At 38.6% G+C, this 10,406-nt stretch overlaps 1 protein-coding gene across 1 annotated transcript in view; it reads right to left on the reverse strand.

The window, feature by feature from the left end:
- The window catches only part of LOC102497264 (transmembrane gamma-carboxyglutamic acid protein 1-like), a 95,772-nt gene that overhangs the window by 14,060 nt on the left and 71,306 nt on the right, over nucleotides 1-10,406 (reverse strand). The window lies entirely within an intron of this gene.

Here is a 10,406-nt window from a genome sequence, read left to right on the forward strand (position 1 = left end):
GACCATGGGTTTAAATATAGCGATAAGATAGCACTACTTATACTCATTACTGAAAGTGGATACCTCGAGGCATTCGGCTCTTGGACAGCAGGGGCCAAATCAAATCAAGTCTCTAGACTCTCAGTCTTTGTCCTTCTAACTAAAAATAAATAAAACTGCAATTGACCTAATAATATAAACCCGGAGAATACATTGTGAAAAGAAGAGGTAACCTAAAAATATCAACATTTTAACACATCTGTCTTTACTGTCTTTTTCTGAAAATGAAAATTCTTCTGCATGATTTAAAGAGGTACTTCACATAAACATTCAAAATACATTTGTTAAACCCAGTAAAATAAATAAAGCAATAGTTATATATACAATTATGGTGAATTATTCTTATTTTTACACACAAATACATTTGAAGCTCTACTTTAATTACATTTTCCTAAAAGGCATTTTGCTTGTCTGGAAAGATAAATAAAATGCCATCAGAATTTAATCTTTGCTAATGCAAAAAGATTCAAAAATGTCCTTATCTTATAAAAATTTATGACATGAGAGAAAGCACAGATCTTTCGAGACATTAAAAAAGTCTACATTTTCAAAGTACATTTCAAAGTAAATAAAAAACAGTGAGTATGCTTTTAAAAATGACAATGATAGCAGTGAATTTAAGTTTTGCCTCATTATAAAAATGTGTACTTCCCTTTAGAGATGATATGGAGTAATGAAGATTTTTTTGAGAGAGATTTTTGCTATATAGCGCATATGCTCACCAGAGAGACAGAGAGACAGAAAGTGAGAAATCACCCTTCCCCCACCAGTGGGGAGATGACCACGCCGCAATCCCTTCTTCTCCATTCTCCTCTTGGGATGTTGGACACACATGCACATGTGACTGGCAGGAGTTTTAAACTACTGTGTGCAGGACTCAAACTATAGTTGACCACATGGGAATCCAGCAACGTAACCATTTAAGCCATCTGCTGGTCCCTCATTATTTAGGATTTTTTTAAGTATCCAAGTTAATATCAACTAGGTGGTACCTAAACCAGGCTGAAAACCATGGTAGGCCTTCATTAAAGATTTCTTTTCTTCTGTCTCTTATAAGGGGAAACATCTACAAAATGAACTATAAAGTCATAAAATATCATTAGAAGAAATAAAAAAATTACAAATTATAGTAAGTGCTAGGAAGAAAATCAACAGAGTGCTGTTAAGTTAGAGAATATCTATGATTTTCTAGCAGTGCTCCTAGCTACTTTAGCAACATCAGACTCCCTGAGGGGACCTATCATACAGATTGCCACACCCCAGAGCTTCCAATATCACAGGTCTAGAGGTCCTTTAGCACAACCAGACTCCCGGAGGGGACCTATCATACAGATTGCCACACCCCAGAGCTTCCAATATCACAGGTCTAGGGAAGGGCCCAGAAATGACATTTCTAATCAGTTCCCAGCCAGTGCCTATGCTGCTAGTCCCATTGCCAGTTTGAGAATCGCTACCCTAAAACAAATTCCTCAGAAAATATTCTCTCATAAAATAAAACTTCTCTTGCTTCTTCAGATGTGCAGACGTCTTTTTTTTGCACTCACACCCAATAGTGCCCTTTTACCACGTTACTTCTCAGGACCTTTTATATTTAACATATATTTGTAAATCTCCTGAAAAGGGCTATGGTACATGGATTTGTTACACTTATTTGATGTTGTATTTGATGGATTTGTCACACTTATTTGTTTCTTTTTAAGAGACATTTCACCAAATGTGAAATGTCTAGCCATTGTTTTTATTTATACCCTCTGAAATGACGTAGAAGTTTCCTCCATAAAATGGGATAACTAATACATGCAGAAAGACAGTAACTTGTTTCCTTGGGGCTTCTCTTTTCCAAGGTAAGCATCATGTTTCCTCATCTGTCATTTAAGATGGATACGAGTCTCTGTACCCTCTTTCGCTCATAAAATACAGTATTCTATGCTGAGTGCAATACTCTACGTGTGAAAGGCAAGGAAAACAGCTAACTTCTAGAGCCAAGAAAGCAGGCTACTTCAGAAGGATCAGCACTAGAAGGTAATGTAGCAGGACACAGCTCTTCTAATACCAGCCTAATCAAATTACCCAGAACATTCCATAGACATCTTCTATATATTTCCTGTACCAAGAGGCAAGGTAATATAATACTGAGAACTCTAGATAGACTAAGCTGACAAGTAGCTTTCATCTTACTTGCCAAATCTAGTCAATTAGAAGATATCACTTGAAGTAAGAATCTCACTAGTATAAAAGATACTATTATAGATTAGTTATATCTGTCATATATCAGGGAATAGAAATTGGTGGCAGAATATTTGCTAATCTTCTTCAAAGTAATTTAGACTCTGATGGAGCCTGTATGATAATACCAAAATTAGAACTTTTCTCAGCATGCAAACAAAATAAAGGAGAAGGTGCCAGCTTTGACATTTAGGAAAAAGTTAAAGTACCTCCTCTAAAAACACTGGGACAGGGAACCAGCAGTTAGCATAATGGCTATGTCGCTGGACTCCCATGTAGTCGACCGCGGTTCGCGTCCCGGACCCGGTGGCTTAAAACTCATGCCGGGTGCGTGTGCGTGCGTGCCCAAGATCCCGAGAGGAGAATGGAGGAGAAGGGATTGCGGCGTGACCATCCCCCCGGGGGGTGATTTCTCACTTTCTGTCTCTATGTCTCTCTTTGTCTGCCTGGCAAGCGCACACGCCCTATAGCAAAAACCGCTCCAAAAAAAAAAGATAAAACACTGGGACAGTTTCAGGCTGCAAGGGCTTGCTTTATGACTTTCAAAACTAAAGCAGTGATGGGGACCAGCAGGTGGCATGGTGGTTAAGGCACTGGACACTCCCACATGGCCGAGTATGGTTTGAGTCCCAGACCTGGTGGCTTAAAACTCACACCGGGCGCATGTGCGTGCATGGCCAAGATCCCGAGAGGAGAATGGAGGAGAAGGGATTGCGGCCCTGTCTCTCTCTGGTCAAATAAAAAATAAATAAATAAATAAAGTTAAATAAATAATTCTTTAAAGACAAAAAGAAAAAATAAGCTAAAGCAGTGATGTTCAAAAGTAAAGTTGATCACATCCTTCTGCCTCCTCCTTCTTAGATTGTATGAGTTGACCCATAGCTGTCAGGAATCATGTACATGCCTTAATCAAGGATTATATGATGTGACAAGTATACAAAATGTTTTGAGAACACAACACTGAACTGTTACTAAAACAGTTTTTCCATTAAAGGAAATGAAGAGAAATCTAAACATTCTTTCAATTCAGTTACGAAACACAATTACTAAAGAAAATATTTTGAATATAAGACTAATGCACACATACAAACTCTCAAAATATATTTATTCAAAAATTCTAATGACTTTTTCATAATTTCAAAATAAACTCTCACCAATGCTTCTCTTCAACAGAAAACTATAAAAATGAGCAAAATAAAAGAGCTTCTCAAGTAATTACCTAAATTACATAAACCAAAAGATTTAGTTGTACAATAAATGTATTAAATTTAATGCACTGCAATTTACTAAAACTGACATTTTAATGCAAAAACTCTCTAGCCAAGTGAAATCATGTCTATAAATTTGCTGAAAAACAGCAAAGAAGAAGGCCTGAAAAATAACCACCCACTTGGAAAATTCTCTATTCCAATTACCTAATCAATTCTCTGACCTTGGGCCTAAATGTTTAAGTTTTTCTTTTAAGTAGGCAAAATTCTTTCTCTTGGACATACTTTGTAAGTACAGACTATGTACAGAGATCCATCATTATCCGTCATACTGATGAGTAGTTGAACATCTCTGCCTTCAAGGTTCAAGAGGTGCAAAAAGTAACAAAGACTTTTTAAAAAGGTGCTCAAAGAGCTCTTCTGTAAGACTGAACATGATGGATGCTTTTCAAGGTCAGATGGCAGGTATATTTCTACTGTGTGTGTGTGTGTGTGTGTGTGTGTGTGTGTGTGTTTGTGGGTGGAAGAGAGACTTAGGGAAGGACCCCTGAAAAGTATATTTGAGTTGGGATCAGCAGTTAGCGTAATGGCTATGTCGCTAAACTCCCATGTAGTCGACCGCAATTCGAGTCCCAGACCCGGTGGCTTAAACTCATGACGGGTGTGTGTGTGTGCATGCCCAAGATCCCAAGAGGAGAATGGAGGAAAAGGGATTGCAACGTGGTCATCCCTCTTGGGGGGTGATTTCTCGCTTTCTATCTCTCTGTCTCTGTCTGTCTTTCGGGCAAGCGTACGCACCCTATAGCAAAAACCTCTCCCCCACTCCTCATAAAAGTGTATTTGAGCTACCTCTTTAAGGATTGGCAGGATTAAGACATGCAAAGATGGTGAGAAAAGACATCCTAGGAAAAAAAGACATCCTAGGAAAAGGAAACAGTATGCGAGGGCTAGGAATTGAGTATAGCAAGGGACAGAAATGAGGCACAGTGGGGTCACAGTATAAGGTTCAAAACAGAAGGAGTAGGAAATTAAGTTGAAAACAGTGGTCAAGTGCCATGTCATGGAGGTACTTAATATTAGGTTAAGATACATAAACTACTGATAGTCATTTAAAGTTTTAGACCAATCCTTCAGGGAGAATAACCTAGAAAACTACGCATACATGCTGTACTCCCACATGACTGACCATAGTTCAAGTCCCAGATCTGGCGGCTTGAAACCCATGCCAGGCGTGTGTGCATGCATGCCCAAAATCCTGAAAGGAGACTCGAGGAGAAGGGATTGTGGCATGGTTATCCCCCCGGAGGGTGATTTCTGGATTTCTGTCTCTCTGTCTCTAGTGGGCACATGTACCCTCTGGCAAATTAAAAATAGTAAGAAGTACTTCTTATCACAGAATGATGGCAATAACTTTCACTAAGAAAACAAAGTCTCATAATCTGAAGTGACATTTAAGTTAAAAAAAGTATGTAAACTAAAAAGATGTAAATTTTTTAAAGTTTATTTATTTATTTAGTGAGTAAGAGAGACAGGCACCCCCCAACAGGTCTTGATGCTACAATCTACTCCCAGCTTCAGCCAGCTCTGGATCATGGGCAAGTGTATGCCTGGTATACTCAGGGAGGTCTTCAGTCATGAACTGAGAATCTTCCCACATGCTTGTAGAGCACTGTGTTTTACTGCTGCACCACTGTCCACTCCCCAAAATGCTATTTAGATCATCCTCCTATCCAAAATTTGGAAACAGAATATTTCCCAATTTTATTTCATCTATCTGTGAAAATTAGAGGTGAATTTCCTCATAGATGGTATGTTTATAATTCAGAATTTATTGTATGGTGGTGCTCAAGTGCCCAACCAGGCTGTCACAAACTAATAGCTTAGTTAGAACAGTGTGTAGTATATGTTTACATAGAAATAACAGAGCCAAAACCCATTCAAGAGTTCAGATATTTAAAAAAAACAATCTGAAGTTGCAGGATCAAGTTGGTGAGAGTAAGAAGCTCAAGAGCTTAAGAAATAATTGTTATTAATATCTTCAATACCACAAACCTGATTTTTAAGGACAATGTAGTAGTTATGATTAAAACCTAAGACTTTAAAATAAAATCTTTATGTTTCTGGAGGCATACAAATGAAATACCAGATGTTAACAGGCAGTTTTCCTGGAACAAGTGTTAATAATATTCTAAAAAAGGATTTTCAGAAGAGAAAACACAAAACAAGTAACAAATTTCTATAAAGTCAATATTCTTTTTTCTAATTGTCAAAGAGTATGTGCACTTATAAGAGCGAGAGAAAGCACACCTAAGTGGGGCATAGACATGTTGCAATTCCTTCTCTTCCATTTCTCCATCCTTTTGGGATTTGGGACATTCACATACATACACCTGGCATGTTTTTACAAGCTCCTGGGGTTGGGATTTGAACTGTGATTCATTATGTAGGATCCAGCTCCCTTAATCACTAGGCAATGGGCAGGTCCAAAGTCAATACTTTTTTTTTTTTTTTTAATGGTTTTTGTCATAGAGCATATGTGCTCACCAAAGAGAAACAGAGACAGTTAGAGGGGAAGTGGGAAGTTACCCCCAAGAGGGGATGAGCAAGCCACAAACCCTTCTCCTCCATTCTCCTCCCAGGAATTTGAGCAGGCATGCACATGTGCCGTAACTATGACGCCACCTGTTGGCCCCAAAGTCAACATTTTTTAAAAATATAAAACACTCCTGGTTCCCCACCCAGAGTGAAGCTAACTATAGGTTTTCTTAAAAGTCAAATCTTGAGAGTAAGTATTCAAATGTCGGGACCAGCAGTTGGTGTTAATGGCTATGTCGCTGGACTCCCTCATAGTCAAAGGCAGTTCGAGTCCCAGACTGGTGGCTTAAACTCACGCTGGGTGCATGTGCGTGTGACTGAGATTCCAAGAAGAGAATGGAGGAGAAGGGATTGTGGCATGGCCATCCCCCCGGGGGGATGATTTCTCACTTTCTGTCTCTCTGTCTCTCTCTGTCTTTCTGGCAAGCGCATGCGCCCTATAACAAAAACTTCTCCGAAAAAAACACAAAACAACAACAAAAAAGTATTCAAATATCTCTTGTCTAATGAATTTATGCTTCATAAGGAAAAATGAAATACAACTAAATAACCTAATAGATTCTGCCAGGAAAATAAACAACTGGATTAAAAATGGACCAAAGGCTTCAAAACTCACCAAAAAAGATACATAAGTGGCAAATGTGAAAATATGTTCCACAGCATATGTTCCAGGACTTCTAAGTTAAAACAAGAATGATATATCACTGTATACCTACTAAAATGTCCAAAATCTAGAACACTGACAATATCAAATGCAGTGAAGGATACAGAGTCATAGAAACTTTCATTCATCGCTGATGGAGATGGAAAATGCTACAGCCACTTTGGAAGATAGTTTAGTGGATTCTTATAACCTTAAACATACTCTTACCATATAATCCAATAATCTCACTCCTTGATATTTACCCAAAGGAGCTGAAAACTTAGGTCTACAGAAACATCTGCCCACAGGTGTTTACAGTAGCTTTGTTCATAACTGCCAAAAATTGGGGGCAACCAACATAAATTTTAGTAGGGAACTAGATAAATAAACTATATTACACGTGGACAGGGAAATGTTATTCAAAATGAAATGAGTTATCAAGCCATTAAAAGATATGAAGGAATCTTAAATGCATATTAGTAAGTGAAAGGAACAAATCTGAAAAGGTTACATACTATATGATTCCAACATGTGACACTCTGGGAAAGGCAAAACTATAGAGAGTAAAAAGATTAGTGGTTCCCAGGGGATTTGGAGGGAGGGGAGGCCTCTAGAGCATAGAAGATATTTAGGGCAGTGAAATTACTCTTTAAGATACTATAATGATAGATACATGGCATTATAGAATTTTCCAGACCCACAGATGTACAACACCAAGAGTAAACTTTAATACCTAGACTCTTGCTGATGATATGTCAATGTAAGTTCATTGACTGTAACAAATATTCCTCTGGTGGGAACGTTAATAATGAGGGAGGTTATGCATGTGTTGGCCTAGGACATCCATGGAAAATCTCTGTACCTCCTGTTCAATTTTGCTGTGAACTTAAAACTTCTCTAGCCAATAATTCTATTTTAAAATAATAATTATAATTTTAAATATCATAATCTGAAAATAATGACTTCTCTGTAAAGAATTCCTTTCCTTTATTCTATATCAGTGGTTACTTGGGCAATTTTGTCCCCCCAGGGGACATTTGTTAATGTCTGCATACATTTTTTGGTTGCTACCACTTTAAGGGTATGTATGTATGTGAGGGTGGATGCCACTGACATCTAGTAGGGAGAGGTAAGGATGCTGCTAAGCATCCTAAAATGCACAGAACAACCCCCCACAACAAAGAATTATTTAGCCTAAAGTGCCAACAAGTCACTCCAATGTTTATACTCAAAAGATCTGAAAATACATATTTAAACAAAAACTTCGAAACTAATGGTCATAGAAGCACTATTTACAAGAGCCAAAGGAAAATATCCCAATAACTATCAACTAATGAATGAATAAACAAAATGTGGTATATTCAAATAGTGGGATATTATTCAGTTATAAAAAGGAGTGAGGTACTAATATTAATACTAATACCACATGGATAAACCTCAAACATGAAAAAATGCCAGACACATATGTGCACACTATGTGCCACAAAAGGTCACATATTGTATTCTACTTAAGTGAAATATCCAGAATAGGTAAACCCATAAAGTTGGGAAGATTAGAGGTTGACAGGGTCTAGAAAGAGGGAGAAATAGAAAATGGCTATTTAGGACTGGCCCTTTAGCCTAGTGCTTTGAAGAACTGGATCTTATGTGGCCAACCATAGTTTAAATCCCAGCCCAGTGGCATGAAAATTATGTGAAGTGCTTGTTCCTGAAAGTAATGGAGGAGATGAAACCGTGGCATGACTACGCTCCATTGAGAGGTGTTTTCTCCCTCTCTTGCTCTCTGTCTCTCTCTAATGAGCACACACACTCAGTGAAGGTGAAAAGAAAAAAGACTGTTTAATGGGTATGAGGTCTCCTTTGGAAGTGATAAAAATGTTTTGGTTCTAGATGGCTGCACACATTGTATATGTACTAAATGCCAGTGAATTATATGCCTTAAAATTGTCAAGTCTAGCTTTCAAGCAGAGCCCACTTCCATCTGAAGCCTCCTGCCCAGTCAGGGAAACTGAGATGGGGCCATTCATTGGCCCAAGCTCCAACTCGAGCCCCAGCTCCCAACATCAGAGCCCCCCCTCCTTCCCACCAGAAAGGGTAGCAGTAGCCTACTTCCAACTGCAGCTGCCCATCCAGTCAGGGAAACTGAGGCAGGGCCATTCATTGGCCCCAGCTTCAGTTCCAGCCCCAGCTCCCAACATCAGAGCCCCCCTGCTCCCCACCAGAAAGATAGGCTGTTTCTTTTTCCTTCTTTCTTTTGCAAATTATTTACTTCTCCTTACCCCATACAGGAGCTCAGAGCTCTCAAGCAGAGCCCACTTTGATCTGCAGCCCCATGTTGAAATAGGCACACAACTTTTTTCCTCTTCCATATTCTTTCTTTTTTCTCTCTTACGTTGTCTTCTTCTCATCCTCCACCCACTCAAAGGGACTAGATAGTTCTAGAATAATAGTTTTCAAACATCTTAGCATTGTGTGTCTCACAGGCATCCTCTCTCTATACTGAACTACCTGCAAAAAAGGAGAAACTGCTCTTCAGAAACCTGAATAGAAAACTCCTCCCATGGGGACCACATTGCTAAACACAGCAGATGGGAGACTTTGGCAAAGAAGTAATCCACAGTAAAAGGAAAGCAAACTAGTTCTCAGTGGCATTAACATTCTCCAAAGATGTATCCAGTAAGTGCATAGCTTAAGTAACATCACCCAATGGCTAAAAGTCATGCAAGAGACTGAAGTTTGAAAAAAACAGTAAATATGCCTCCATCAAAAGAACACAGTAACTCTCCTCCATCTCTCGAAAAAACGGAAGTTACCGAAATATCAGAGAAAGAATTCAGAATATTCATAGTGACAAAACTCTATGAGTCGGAACAAAAAAGAGACAACAAACTCTAGGAGATGAGGAAGTCCTTCCACAATTTGAAAGAAAAAATGGACATCATAAGAAAGAATGAAATGGAGCTATTAGAGATGAAGTATAATACAAGAACTGAAAAACACTCTCAAAAATTATTTTTTTTTTGAGAGTTTTGTTTTTTTTTTTACTATAGGGCGCGTGCGCTCGCCAGACAGACAGAGACATAGAGACAGAAAGCGAGAAAACACCCCCCAGACAGAGACAGAGAGACAGAAAGCGAGAAATCAACCCCCAAGGGGGATGGCCACGCCGCAATCTCTTCTCCTCCATTCTCCTCTCAGGATCTTGGGCAAGCATGCACATGCACCCAGCGTGAGTTTTAAGCCACCGGGTCTGGGACTTGAAATGCAGTCGACTATGTGGGAATCCAGTGGCATAGCCATTACACTAACTGCTGGTCCCTCTCAAAAATTATTAAAAGTCTATTAGACCATGCTGAAGATCGAATCTCGGATGTAGAAGACAAAACCTCTGACCTAGGGGGGAAAATATAAAACACCAAAAAAGATACAGGAAATAACAAAAATGAGGATATATATGAGAAATACTAGATTCCATTAAACAATTATTAAAAGTCTATTAGACCATGCTGAAGATCGAATCTCGGATGTAGAAGACAAAACCTCTGACCTAGGGGGGAAAATATAAAACACCAAAAAAGATACAGGAAATAACAAAAATGAGGATATATATGAGAAATACTAGATTCCATTAAACATCCAAACATCTGAATAATTGGTATCCCAGAAGGTGAAGAAACTAATAAGGACATTGAAAA

The sequence above is a fragment of the Tupaia chinensis genome, unplaced genomic scaffold (genome assembly GCF_000334495.1).
Source record: "Tupaia chinensis unplaced genomic scaffold, TupChi_1.0 Scaffold144599_1, whole genome shotgun sequence".
Lineage (NCBI taxonomy): Eukaryota > Metazoa > Chordata > Mammalia > Scandentia > Tupaiidae > Tupaia > Tupaia belangeri.